Source organism: Apostichopus japonicus, chromosome 20 (genome assembly GCF_037975245.1).
Source record: "Apostichopus japonicus isolate 1M-3 chromosome 20, ASM3797524v1, whole genome shotgun sequence".
NCBI lineage: Eukaryota > Metazoa > Echinodermata > Holothuroidea > Aspidochirotida > Stichopodidae > Apostichopus > Apostichopus japonicus.
In genome coordinates this window covers 27343495-27359264 of record NC_092580.1, presented here as the reverse complement: position 1 = coordinate 27359264, position 15770 = coordinate 27343495, and the positions used below count along the sequence as shown (strand labels likewise).

Sequence of the window (15770 nt, the reverse complement as noted above, 5' to 3'; positions counted from 1 at the left end):
TTACCAGTATACTGCTGCAAACTATTTTCTCTATGCATAGAACGATCCGTCGTCTAAAACACCTTGAAATAAGTTGCGAATCCTAACAGCTTTGCAAATCATTTGAAGCGACGTGAACGTGACAAGCGAGGAAGGTGAAAAGTTGACCGGAAGAGCCCAGCGTTGTTTATATATATATATATATATTTATATAAATGAAAATCGTAATGAGTTGGAAAATCAAGAACAGTGAAAAAACTTTCAGCCTCCACCGGGATTCGAACCACGGGCCTCCCGCTCTGTACGCGGACACCCTAACCACTAGGCTATGGACGCTGATAGTATGTCCAGAGGTTCGAAACCGGTAAGGAAGATCGTAATTCCACTGTAGGCGTTTGTCACCTATATCGAACAATACTAGTTCTGTTTTTGGTGACATATTTTGCCCTACTCTAGAGATCAAACATGATGCTATCCAACTCGAAAATCATTTGTGATTCCTAAAGCCGGATCTCGAAAGAGATACTTTGAACAGACTTTATGTTAATGCAATGGAGGTAAACGACAAAGGCAAATGAATATATATAAATGAAAATCGTAATGAGTTGGAAAATCAAGAACAGTGAAAAAACTTTCAGCCTCCACCGGGATTCGAACCACGGGCCTCCCGCTCTGTACGCGGACACCCTAACCACTAGGCTATGGACGCTGATAGTATGTCCAGAGGTTCGAAACCGGTAAGGAAGATCGTAATTCCACTGTAGGCGTTTGTCACCTATATCGAACAATACTAGTTCTGTTTTTGGTGACATATTTATATATATATATATATATATATATATATATATAATAGCCATAATATAGGTTTCCAATATCAAATTTGTTAACTAACTTGCTATCCTGTCAAATTTGTATATATATATAGCCTATATATATATATATATAGCCTATATATATATATACTATATATATAGCCTATATATATATAGCCTATATATATATAGCCTATATATATATATATATATATATATATATATATATATATATCAGGTGCGTATCCAGGGGGGGCGTTGGGGGCGCGCGCCCCCCGGGTAAGAAAAAGAGGAGAGAAAAAAAAAGAGAAGAAAAAAGGAAAAAGAGGGGGGGGAAAGGAGAAGGAGAGGAAGGAAGGAAGGGAAAAGAAAAGAAAAGGAAGAAAGAGAGAAAAAGAAGAAAAGGAGAGAGTAGAAGCTAGAAAACGCCAAGACACCAGGAAGAGAAAGAGGAACAGTCATAATTACAGCGCTGATCCCTATTACATACAAAGGGTAGCCAGTTACGGATCAAGGATTGCGGAAGGGGCGTGTGCCTCACCCTACCCCTTACACCGACAACTCCATTTTTGACGTTTCCATTTTCCTCTCTCACTCATGATCTATATATATATACATACTATATATGGTCTGTCATAACGCGTGTGTGTGTATATACGCCTTAAAATTGTGCTATGAAACCAACTGTTGCTGGTCTCGAACTCGACCGTGTCGTCAGGGAACATGACGCATTTCGGGAAGGTGCCACCGCCCCCCCCCCCTCCTTCAGCATTATTTGTTATGACATCGCTAGTAATTTCAAAATAGAAAGTGCTTAGATGCAACTTACAAGGCCTGGGAAGTGTCATTTCCAGCGATCTGGGAGGGATTTTCGGCCAAAATTTGCTTGTACGCTTCGCGCCAACAAATGGTCGTGGGTAGTGCCATTTCCAGCGATCTGGGAGGCATTTTCGGACAAAATTTTCTTGTACGCTTCGCGCCAATTCATGATGGCGCTACGCTTAGATAATTTGCCTACATGCTTCATCCCTCCCTTGGCAAATTCCTCGCTACGAGCCTGTTTGAATTTGTAAAGCAACCAGTAGATATGACATCATATCAGTGAGCATGAAAATGGCGTTCCAGGATGAACAGCCTCAAAATTGTCCGACTTGCCCGTGAAAGTTGCGCAGTATACCGCGGGATGCTAATGTAAACGACGAAATGTCTTATGTAGATGGAGAAAAAGCATGGAGGTCCAATTATGTCAAAACCAAGGGTGGCGGAACCGGGGAGGCACAGGGGGCACGTGCCCCCCACTTTTCCTCAGGTTATAAATGTGCCCTTTTTCTATATAAAAATTGAGGTGTCTCAAGTTAGCAAGAGGCCAGGGAACCAGAATGAACACTCGGGAAGGGCCGTTTCCGGCCATCTGAGGGGTTTGTAAAACCAAAAATTTTCTTGCACGCTCCGCGCCAACCGATGGTGGCGCTCCGCTCAGATAGTCGTGCATATACTTTGCAAATCCTACCTACGCCCCTCACTTTTAATGAATTCCTGTGGGTCAAACTCAAAGCTATTTCGAATGGAAAAAATGTGTTAAGATATTAACAAGAAATAAAGTCTAATTCGGAAGATTCCTACATTAGCAACTAGCATGATTTCACCTTATTTTGTCTCAAAAGTAAACTTGTTCCTTGTTTCCCAATTTTCACATTGGATATTGTAGTGCTAGTATGCACATTTTCCTTGGGGGGGGGGGGGTCGTTGATGGAGTGATGTGTATTCGCAATAAGAAAATACAATAAAAGTTATAAAGGGTACTAAATGTAAGGCTGCATCAGTCCAATCGAATTTCTGCAAAGTGCCCTTTGATGCCGGTGCCCCCCCCCCCAGGTTAAAAGTGCTTCCGCCGCCCTTGGTCGAAACTCTCTTTTACATTAGTAATGGCGAATTAGGGCTGTAGCCCCCCCCCCCCAGCCTACTACGTCTATGTGTGTAGTGTTCGGTTTCGGAAATATCTGCTAATTTTTCATTTCTTTCAACGAAGTTTGATAATAGCCGTTATAAGAGGTTTTAATATTTGTACACCAAGAAACTAACTGTGTCTGAATTTTCGAAAATTTCTGACCAACATTCTTCATCACAGTTCCCTCTACTCGTGCAATTTTGACCGGTCTGTTAGGGTTGAAGCAGATTTTTCTATATTGTTTGTCCATAGATGAAATTTTGTGCAACGTTAGGGTATGTTTTGAGGTGAGTTTATTCACGAGAAACGTGAATTTTCAAATTCTGGACAAATAATGGGCTTAAAACCTTGAAAAGTGGGGCTGACGGATATTGTGTGTCGCGACGTAGAATCACCTATTCAAAAGCAATGATCCACGGGAGATGCGATGAGGTCGAACATGTTTTGTGACTGGTGACAATCTTCAAAAAGGTTATGGATGGAAAAAAAACTATTGGGAAATACTTGGTTCTCAGGCGAAAAGTGTACATCTGGTTGTTTATTTCAAGCCTGAGAAGTGCCATTTCCGGTGATCTGGGTGGGTATCAAAACCAGAAATTTTCTTGTACGCTGCGCGCCAACCGATGGTGGCGCTCCGCTTAGATAGTAATTCGCGCCCCCCGGGTTAGAAAATCCTGGATACGCGCCTGTATATATATATATATATATATATATATATATATATATGAGGGAAACCCCTTCACTTTTTAGTAGGGGACACAAATATGCTGCATCCACTTTTTGTCGTGTGGACCTTAAAAAGCATTTTCCTACCCACAAACAATTGATAGTACCCATCAACTGATTTTTAAACAGGGTCAACTTCCTGAATATAGCCTAGATTTGGTCTACGTTAAAGGACCAAACCCCGAACTGGCTTCTTCGTGACCGAAATATCTTCAACAGGGTTGCATGCATTAACAAAGACCCCTCCATTGAATATCAACAAGTATATCAAACTTTCACCTTAACCGCGCACTACAATGACACGTATTTGTATGCAAATTAAGTCGTTCTAGTTTAAACAGTCTGAATTCCTTTTCAGATGCTTTAAGATTCAGTGCAGGAGCGCCTTCAATAACATTATCCGCCTATGACACTATTTTGAATGACTTGACCAATGTAACACGCTGAGATACGTATTCGCTGGGGGAGGTGGGAGGGGGCGAGAAAACACACATACCCACACCCACACATACAGCTGCTTGTTAACATGAAAAAGTACAAAAAGGGAAATTTAACAGCTGTTTATGACATGAACAAGGCAGTTAACCAAAAATTACTCATTGAACTTAATTCCGTGTTCCTCAAATCAAAAGCGAAACATCGTGCTGTGATGACGTATATAGTCGACCTCATGGTGCTGTGATGATCGATGATGACCTCATTTAACTTCAAGTTAATGTGGAAAGATGGACGATAGATTTAGCGGTTTGTAATGAAACCGCATATCCAGTTTAGCGTACGGTCTTATAAGCACACACACACCATGTATTGTGGATTAGTATAGGTATCATTGTATGGGGGGCAGCATATAAAAATTTGGCAGGATAGCAAGTTAGTTAACCAATTTGATATTGGAAACCTATATTATGGCTGATAGCTGTAGCATAACACAATTGAGAGCAAAGATATAGCGGACCCAGTGAAAAACGGAAATATCGACATAGCTGACGATTTGTATAGGCTATGTAAACAAACGCCGACACATGTATAGGATGATTATTTCAGTATCAACATACTTTATATCCGGGTAGTGCCGCCGCGTATGTATCATTGCACAGGACACATGCCACGCATCGTATCGATATAAAAACCAACTCGACGGAAGGAATATCTATACAACATCGCGGTAAAAACATTTCGCGGAAACCGATAGAGGGAGCTCGCTTCATCAGGCCATTGGAATCCTTCTTAAATGCAGCTGTTATAACGTTGAGAACCGTCATTTCATTTTGTCAGAACTACACGTAGAACGGAAACAGACCGCAAACTATAGAAGTAGCTTGTGATTTTTTTGAATGAAGAAAACTGATGCTGATTGTTCTGTAATGGAGGTAAGTTAGATTGGTCTTTGCTTCCTTTTTTTTTCTATTTAGGATTACTAGCTAAACAGTATAACAGACGACCAGTGCCTGAACTTCCTCTGATAATTATGTGTGGTAACTTCATCGCTTCGATCATAAATTTGGTTATGTTTATTAATACATTGCTTTCTTAAGTACCAAATGGGTTTGATTTACTCGTTATATAGTGTTATAGGGTATTATAACAATTGTGTTGAACTTAATTGTGTTAAAACTCCCAGCTCAGGTATTCAAATGGTAATGGTCACGGAGAGCAGGTGGGGGGGGGACGGGTGGGGGGCAGGAGTCGGACCAATTTTCACTGGTATCAAAAATTGTCATTCGTGGAATCACACGGACGCCCGTGTGAAAATCATTTGACTGTGATTATTATTGTGGGCACTTACACCCCGAGTCAGGCCCACGCCTCCCAACCCCCCACCCCGCGTATCAAGAATGTCACTTTTCAAATAAGCAATAGTACTTCCAGCTCTGGTTCTATAGAACAGAAATTTTCACCTATAGATCTAAATGAGTATGGGAATTCGAGTATGTTTTATATAGGTTGCTGGTTTTTGATATTCTAATTCATAAACTAATTTAAGTAACTTGCCGCATACAGAGACATTCCCCAAGTTGGCTAAAACATTTCTGTGTTTGATATAATTTAGATGCTCATAAAGAGTTACACACCGCGTCGCTCAAAACAGACAATTTGGTGTCCCATAAATTAAAGTTATCGTAATGTTTCAATTTTGTTATTATTTGCAACCGTGCAGTTTTTAGTCAGTTTTTAAAATGTCATTAGGTACCTTTTCCCAGTAGAATAAGTCATATATCAGAACCCTCTATACACAAGCCGGGTCGCGAATTTGTTTCCCAAACAGGTTTGCAATTACGGATTTTTTTTCGGCCAATTAGATTGCTCGTGACGTCAGCATCAATAACGACCATCAATGGAAGATATACACTGAACCAGAAGAATGATAAGGTCCCATAGGTCATAAAATGTCACAAAATGAATGAGTTCATTGACGTCACTGAAACATGGTGCTTAACCTGAACAGATTAATATATGTTGTTGATTGACTTGTTACACTTCCTTAAGTCTATAGTTACGGGGTTTCCTTCCAAACGCCCTAACTTTAGTTTAATGCTTGGATCACATTTTGACCTTATATTATGATATATACATACGCTACATTCCATTGGGTTCGTGTTTACGTTTTCCAAGAATGGTGAGCCGTTCTATTGAAATAGGAATTCGTTTCGTGGAATGGGTTATACACTAATATCAACTTCACGACTTGAGTTCACGAGTTTTGAATGAATATACGCAACACATGACAGTAGCAGCAATTGCTTGAATCGGTACAATACGTGAGTTCGTTACAACGAATGGATGCAGACATTTTGGTAACCTCGAAGTGAAGGTTTATATGGTGTTGACGTAACATTTCCGACCAATCATTAGCGACTATTTACACATAATTGCAAACCTGTTTGAAAAAAAATTCGCGCCGCCGGGCCATGTCACCAAGCCCTCCCCCTACCCTTCCAATAACCATGCACAGTAATGATTTACATGCTGTCGTGGTGCTTCCACGATCGTTCAAAACGTTCACGGTCGTTCGAAGTTCAACACCACTGAATGTTGGTTTGACCACCCCCCCCCCCCCCGCCTCCCTTCTCCGTCATCTAAAACCTGTGTCGGTGACCCTGAATAAAACTGAAAAGGTATACCTTTTCACTTTGGGACTGAAATTGTTATGGAAATTACGTATGATTGGGGATGAGTCTCATTACCATATTATTTGCATATCTTTGAATTGGACTAAATATGCCGTTATAGCGTTTGCACGTTGCTGTTTCAAGTGACCCCTTCCCCTTTTCCTTAGAGGAAAAGTGTTTACGTCATTTCTCAAGAGAATGACTATGTTGGTATACATAATAGACACATTATTCAGTGCATGTATATAGGTCCTTTCGGAGGTATATGTTATATTTTGACAAACTTCATAACACAACCATGCACCTTGAAAATGCCACTGCCAATGCTTTCTATGGTGTATTTCATTTTAATTGATGTTTATTGATTTTAATAGATTTCCTATACCAACTACCGTCGTTTCCGTCTTATCTAGAGAATACCAGATATGAGCGAAAAACACATGTTCCTCAACTTATACAGATAACACTGATCTACTAGTTACCTAATCCAGCCACAGGAAGATATCGGTAAGGGTATATATGACTATAGTAGAAAGATTGTACATAATAAACTTGGACCTGCAGTTGAGGATCGCATAAAGGTAAGTTCATATAGGCCTATATAAATATAGATGATTCTTACTATAATTTAACACAGGGGTGGGCAGGGGGAACCAACGATTTAAGGAGGGGTACAATGTTCGTGCACGATAACTTGTGAGGTTTTTGTACACAGGGTAATGGCAAAAAAATAGCAGGAGAAACAGGGGCATGATTCAGTATTGGTGGGAGAGTGGGGGATTGTGGGGGGGAGGGGGGTAGGGCGCCCAGACTGGCTTCGGGCATGCGTATGAAGACTTAAAGATTATAACTACGTATCAAGTCAGTCTTTAGATATATTAGAAGCTCAAATAATGGTCACTCGTGTTCCAACTTCGACAGTTTATAGCCAAGCAGCATACATAGCCTTTTCCCATTACTATAGTAACAATTTGATATGTGAGAATGATTTGGAGGGACTGAACCAGTGTGAAAGGATAATTAAAAATCCTTTTTTAAGAGCCTAGTAACATGCTAATAGAGGCATGGGGTTAATTAACATTAGTACAGCTTAATACATCGTTTGGCAGTTGCAGCTGCAGAGGTGAAATTTTAGACCAAATTTTGTAAAATCCCGCCCATGAATTCGCTTTGTCCTATAACTCAATCGTCCAAATTCTTTACAATTCTTTTGATAACAAGAGGGTACTGTTCCATCACAAAAATGATGAACATATACTTTTTTTTTATTAGTGCAGGGCACTTCTATTTATTTTAATGGGGCACACTTGAGGCCTTTCACAAAACTGATGTATATATATGTATATATATATATATATGTATATATATATATGTATATATATATATATATATGTATGTTTATATATATATATATATGTATATATATATATATATATATATATATATATATATATATATATATATAAATATATCACATATAGACAAGATATACAATTTACACCATATTGCTACCCTGGGTTTCACGCACGCATAGAGCGACGATCTTCAGGCCACAGTTACTTCCGGTGACGATGGCACCACCAGGTCATATGTTGGGCTTACCGGGGGGGATTTCAAATCTAGATACAATAACCACACTAAGTCTTTCAGAAATAGTAAATACGAGAAGGAGTCTGAGTTATCTAAACACATATGGGGATTGAAGAGACAAAAGGTAGATTATTCGGTTAAATGGAGCATAATTAGGCAGTCCGACACTTACCAGCGAGAATCGGGCAACTGCAACCTTTGTATAGAAGAAAAACTGGAAATCCTACGCACAAGAGGTGACACAATCAATAGGAGATCCGAGCTTATCTCTTTGTGTCGCCATGGGAACCCCAAGCCATTGAACCGTAAACGGTTGAAAAATACGTAGTCTGTTTTGACCATCCACTGGCCTGAAGATCGTCGCTCTATGCGTGCGTGAAACCCAGGGTAGCAATATGGTGTAAATTGTATATCTTGTCTATATGTGATATTATTGCTCTACTACGGTATTGAGCACTTTCTGCTTCTACTGATTATACTTATACGTGTGATATATATAAATATATATATAAATATATATATATATATATATGTATATATATATATATATATAACAGAGTTGTCTGACGATCGCTATAACGCGTATATATATATGTATATATGTATATATATATATATATATATATATATATATATAAATATATATATATATATATATATATATATATATATATATAAATATATATATATATATATATATATATATATATATATATATATATATATATATATATATATATATATATATAACAGAGTTGTCTGACGATCGCTATAACGCGTGAAACTCCGAGTTACAACTACTAGTGTTCCACTAGTCTCAACTAGTATCAACATATATTCCGTTCTGTCCACTGGACATAGAGCACTCTGCGCCAAGATAGACGCCAACCAACCAACTCTATATATATATATATATATATATATATATATATATATATATATATATAGTATAAACATAAGTATATAAACATAAGTTCTACATCTCTGTCAGTCCCTTCAAGGCTTCCACAATTCATAGTCAATTTTCTTTCTTTCATAACGTTTTTTATCCCTTTTCTCTTTGTTTGTTTTCTTTCTTCTTCTCCTTTTATAGACAATAATGATAGACGCAAAGACGCATTTAAAGTGAAAGAAAAAGTCGTCCAACGAAATCGTTCATAATTGAAAATGGTTATTGTGTCCCAACTTGCGAAAACGTCTCGAATTTTCTTCGTTATCATCATTTTCTTCATCTTTGAGGATTCATCAGGAAAACCAAACACGAATAAACAGATAAAATCTGCTTTTGACGGATACGATAAGTATATGAAGAATAAAAGGGGAAATCTAACTTTCCAACCAAGGAAAACAACAAAATGTTTCAAGAGCTTACGTCTGATGTGGGACAGAAAAGGTAAGATGTAGTAATTTCATTTGACGTAGTTGTGTCAAACAGGGCAGAACCACCTGTGCGGTTAGATAAATGCTGTATCGTATCGAGGGGCGTTGGTTCATATCGGTTGACGTACTAATGTTCTATTTTTTTCTACAGTGCCATGGTATATTTGGGGACATGGTCAACTAAAAAAGAAAATCTGCCAAAAAAAGAAAGGAGATGTGTCAAAATTTAATCTCGTAGTTTAATCATGACATTTGACTTATAATTTCCAAATCTCCGAATGTCAAATTAACACATGTACAGAACATGTATATGATATTAGGTCCTGGAGAATGGAATCCTAGATCCGATATAAAAAAAAAAAAACATCACAGAGACCCCACGTCCTATCCCTCATAATGCAGTGGCGTAGCAAGGAGCGACCTGGCCCCATAGGAGAGCCCACTTTCCCCAAGCCAAACCCCGGTTTGGACTTGCAAGTGAATTATTTGATGTATGGTGTTCTCGGCTCTAGACGCTCAATGCGTAACTCTCAGGCTTTCTCGGTTGAGGACAGGTTTTCTTTTATATATTTTTTATTATTTGGTGGTTATCGGGAGATAACGTTAACAACTGTATTGAACAGTTTTTAAGACAAGAAAACTTGTTGTTTTTATAAGGTGTCTTCATCCGATTGGTTGTCATATTTTCGGTCCTTGGCACCGGGTCCCCCGGGGCCCGGGCTCCCGGGAGTTCAAAGCGGCCGCAGCGGCCACTGTCCTTGATCGTAACAGGGCAGTTACCATATTATATATTCAAGTGAAAGCATTATACAGACACAATTCTGGCGGTAAAGTATCAAATGATATCTTCCTGTAAACTTGGTATACATATATATCTTCCCTGGTGCAAGCACTGGACCTTTGATAGCACAATATTCACGTCATGGAAAGGTACAGTTGCGAGAAAGGGGTACGGGGCTACGTAAAGGGGACGGGGCTCTACGGAAAGGGAAGAATCAAAACATACGTTTAGGAAACGATAGTGTGGTCAAATAAATAATGACTAGTGCATGGCGCTGTGAAACAATACTCATTTTTTGATAATTGGCGGCTAGCGGTTTGAACCAGAATCGCGGCTGCTTCGCTCCTATACCCCTTTCCCTCAACACCCTCCCCCATCGCCCATTTGGCTGCGTCAGTTAATCACTGCTTCAAACAAGACAGATAACTCATCCTTATGTCATATAATATTTATATTTACCTTTACAAGTCAACGATACCAAAGTTTGTATTATATATTACCCCGTATTTAGAATAATATAGACAAATGATATGTCATATTGCTTCTTATTCTTTTTTTTTTAGTTCGAAGATCAGTAGTGAATCCCACCGACATCGATTGTAACTATAACCAGTGTAAAACAAACTTGAGAACCGATGACAATCGATCAGTGTACGGTAAACAAGTCGGAAATGGCAAACGGTACTTCAGTAATATATGCGAAGTGTGCGCGCAATCGTGCGTTGAGATGAAGGAAGCCGGAACACAACGCAACTCCTCGAATAAAATATATATACTTGGTTTGTCTAATGTTTCCTTTTTCTTACATTTTGATAATAAATGAATGAAGCAGTGCCAGCAGCATTAATGTCAGGCGCGTAGCCAATTAAGGGGGGGGCGAAGGGGGAGCCGCCCCCCCCCCCACTTGAGCATATTTTTTATATATTTTTTTAATGTTTTTATGATATCGCTAGTATTTTCAAAAGAGAAAATGCTAAGATGCAACTTACAAGGCCTGGGAAGTGCCATTTCCAGCGATCTGGGAGGCATTTTCAGCCAAAATTTTCTTGTACGCTTCGCGCCAAAACATGGTGGCGCTACGCTTAGATAGTTTGCAATGCTGAATCTACAGTTTCGCTCCTCCCTTGGCAAATTCCTGGCTACGCGCCTGGTAAATGTTGTGTTTACAGTTATCCTTTAAGGTATATAGATGGCGCTTGTGTTTCTTTCTCTGTAAAATCATTGTAGTTTCATGGAGGTGCGGGTATACGTATCCGGTTAATGCTTTCAGATTATATATCTTTAAAACATTCTCAAATGTACATTTATTTGTCTTTTGGTATAATTGCAGGGTGTGGTCTCAGTTATAAAATGAAACCCGAACCTGTAGGTGGGCATTCCACAGTCTGTTTAAATGACTGTGCTGGGAGTTGGCAGCTTTCCACATTTGCCGTAGGCATGAATCTTATAGTACTGGAGCACGAGCTTCAAGCTATATATTTTGCGTTGAATTTGCTAATCTCTATAGTAAATAGGTGTACCATGCTCGACTACAGCCCCGTAGGCACGAATTCTGAGTTGGGGTGGGGCCGGGGACGGGGATGAAGGGCTCATAACGATAGAGACAATATATTGTGCCGTGTAACTTGCGGTGAAGCCAAAGCCAATAGGGGTGTCACCATCAGGTACCAGTTTGTTTGCAGACAGCACCATTCGTATGGAACTCTTACCTATATGCGATATTTGTAAATAAAATATTGGGAAGCACCGCTCTATTACCAGTTTTATATGCAGGAGGGCGGGAGCCTCCCCCCCCCCCCCCAACAGGGTATGAAATTAGCTGATATGAACCCCAAGGGTTTGAAAGCTCAGAAATATTATAAAATATGACATCAAGTTTGCGAAATACAAAATCATTGTCATTGAATTAACCGATTAAAAACTCACTAAGCAAGAGGGACAAACTGGTTGTAATTTCATAGATGCCTGAGTTAGATTGAGGAGCAGGGGTCGATATAAGGGTGGACCCCTATACAAATGCAAGTAGGTATTCTGTGCAGTATTTATACCTGTTTTTTTCTTTTCTTTTCTTAGGGGGGGGGGGACATCTCACCTTCAGTACTTACCAATACGTGCCATTTCTTCCCCCTTCCCTTCCCTGTCCCTCTTCCCTTTCCAGAAATATTGCCCCCCCCCCACTGAAGGGTATCCAATTAGTTGTATATATTAAATGGTTAATCGGAATCACCGAAAGTTGCAACCCAACGCAGAATGCTGACTGCAGCTTTGACAATGTTTAGTTCATTGGGTGGCATTTAAAGTCACAGCAAAATAAATAGACAACGTATAGTCTGTAATGTAATTGTTGGCTACTGATGCATAAACAACACCATATATAGCCTTCATCCATGTTTCATGCTTCCTCTAGTCATAAAAGAGTTTTTTTCCTGTTTGTTTTTAGATGATGCAGCTACGACGCCCACAGTCACGAGGATCATAACGAGTACCTATTATCACTGTGTGACGGACAAACATCGCCCTTCACTGAACAATGTCACTTGTCCATGCAGGGATACCGATTTTCTTTATTTTCCTTCACTACCACCCTGGCAGGAGGCCCCAAAAACAATATCTCGGAACGAGGTCACACTTGTCCATGCAGGTGCATGAGCTTTTAATAATTCATACACACCAGGCAGGGTGGACCCAGGATTTCTCGGAAGAAGGCGATGGTGGAGGGGCGGGGGGAGTGGAGGGGGACACAGGTATTGACATATACCGGCATATATACCATAGAAAACACCGGCAGAAAGCAACCAATGCCGCGAGTAAACTGTTTTGTATGTTTACACTATATATTCAGCCAAGTTATGTTTGCAGGAATTCTTAGCCCCGGTCCGCCCCTCCCCGGATGCGAGTTTTTTTTATGCAGGTAGGTTCGTACCATTGTGTATATTGAATAGCCAATCACAGCCAAGTTCATTTTGACGTCATCAAATATGCACGTGTCACTCGCTCTAAAGCAGTAAGATTTGTAAACAATGTCAATCTGATGCTGTATGAGCATTGTGAGTTCGAATCTCACATCTGCCGAAAATTTTTGTTGTTGTCATTAGCTCGTTTTCATCTTTTATTTTCTCCCAAACCAAGCATTTTTTGTTCAGAAATCTTTTTCATTTCTTCGCATTTTTATAACTTCCCAAGTGCAACCTTTACTGTGAACTCAATACAAATACAGTATTGTCTTCAATATACACAATAGTACGAACCTACCTGCATAAAAAACTCGCTCCCCGGATCCACTCCTGCTAAGGTGGCATTATAAGTGCATAGTGTGGAAAGCCAATAAATTGAGCTAAACATTCAGATAAAGCCCATAGGGCGCCTTCCATCGACAAGTTTTATAAAAAAATTCAAAATGAAGTATATATATATATACGGTACATTTTAAGCCGATGATTCGTATTGGGGGGCAACTTTTACGCTGGAAAATAAGTATAAAGCTGTTTTGTGGGGGTTTGGGTCGGAATTTGTTCTCTCCAAACATATGAGTATGATTATCCACACCAAATGAATGAAACTGGGAGAGATATTAATTTGCTTCAATGTTCTTAACATTTTGTTGGCCGGACACCTTTCACGGTAATATACAAAACAACATCTAAAAGCAAATTTCAAAATTTTACATTTTGCTATTGTACTTTTTGCTTTACTACTTGAAAAAAAAATGACATGTGACTCAAAACTAATTATATACTTAGTTATCGGACAGAACTTTGTACAGCTAAGACAGTAACGTTTTCACTAGATAAGTCAACGGTAAGGCAATAGGTATTAAAATATTATGACGTTTGTCTATAGTTTGAAGTAATTTCCCTATGTATTTTTTGGTCCATTTTCTTCAACCAATCGCTTTTGTAATATTTTGCAATAATTTATTCGGCCATTTAAGTTTTTGTTGCAATAATTTATTCGGCCATTTAAGTTTTGTTATGCTATTTATCGCTTGTAATTTAAATCTATTTATATTTATTTCTTTATTCACATTCTGTCTTATATGTTGTTGGTAAACCTCAACTCATCTACATTTAAAGTCTTATAAGTTATAGTGTAAAAACAGGTCTCCATGTCTACAGTGCAGATTCTTGGTCTACAGATTATGCTTTTCTTTATTGAAAATGATCTCTCTCTAAGAAAGAAGGGGAAGGGGGAAGGGGAAAAGGAAAGGGAGAAGGGGATTGGGGAAGGGAGAAGGTGGTTATAGGTATATACAGAGCGGCCGCGCGAGCTGCGATGTGTTGTGGTAATCTTCCTTTTTGAAATTAAAATAAAGTAAAAAATCTAAAGATTATGTACAAGAATGTCATCTTTTCAAGATAAAAGAAAATGCCTCAAGGGGAGTTTTTATTTCCAAATAATGAAAACAACATTTGAACATTTGAACATTCATGAGCATTTTGTTATCTTATTGTTGTTGTTGTTATTTGTTCTTTTATTGTTCTTTTGTGGTGAGGAGGGGGGTGGGGGCATGTCACGAAAACGGAATGTTCAATTTTGATTGGAAATTTCCCGAGGATGCTTAGATTATATTTTATTCAAATCAAATGTATACTATCCCTTTAATTGAGTAAGACATTATACGTCGTACATATAGCCAACTTCTCTCAACTGGAAGACAACTTGATCGGATATGATAATTCCCCCTGCTACGGATAGAGTCCGGCTTACACCATTGACTGCCTCCTTATCACACAAAAAAAGGCTAAAACAACCAGCCCAAAATACTGTAGATACTCCAAAATTGTGAATTGTGACTAGTAGAAAGAAAATCAGACAGACAGACAGACAGATATAAACCTACATAACTTACCTTCTTTAGATGGTAACCTCTAACGTTTGACCTTTATTTATATAACTAATCACAATGGTTTCGAATTAGTTTTCATCGGAACAGACGTCTGTATTGCAGGAAGTATGAGTGAATCCATATTTCCTCAATCACGGTTATCACGAGATTTTCAAAACCAGCTCGTCATGCGATATTTCTGTTTACTGTATATGTACACCAGTATTAAAAGCATTGAACTTCCATAGGCAGATACTTTCAGGGATCAATCCTTGTTGAATATCATGTAAAATAACGGAAATAACTAGGCCTATGTGACTGCCAGTGAGTGTAAACAGAAATTGAATTAGTATTCGTTATAGCTTATACATTAAGTCCAGAGCCCAATATAGGATTGTTTAAAGGAGGAGTGGACCTGGGGTTCCATGTTGGGGGAAGGGGGGGGTGGGGATTCTGGGGTTTCCCTAACAGGAATGTGAAATATTATAGACGTCAAAATGGTGCATTCTGAAGGATATTTAGACTCAGTATAAATTAATAATCTATATTATACGGTATAAACTCAGAATGTGTGCTAAAGCTCAGAATGTGTGCTAAAACTACTAACGCTCCCCTACTA

General features: G+C 38.9%; 1 long non-coding RNA gene across 2 annotated transcripts; it reads left to right on the top strand.

Moving 5' to 3' along the window:
* Positions 1–4293: 4293 nt before the first annotated feature.
* Positions 4294–14768, top strand: LOC139962165 (uncharacterized). 2 transcript variants are annotated; one of them, XR_011791158.1, is made up of 5 exons: positions 4294–4835; positions 6989–7156; positions 9259–9558; positions 10890–11105; positions 12767–14768. It is a non-coding gene; the product is annotated as an uncharacterized lncRNA (long non-coding RNA). The 2 variants fall into 2 exon arrangements; XR_011791157.1 differs by having other exon boundaries at positions 6950–7156.
* Positions 14769–15770: the final 1002 nt, after the last annotated feature.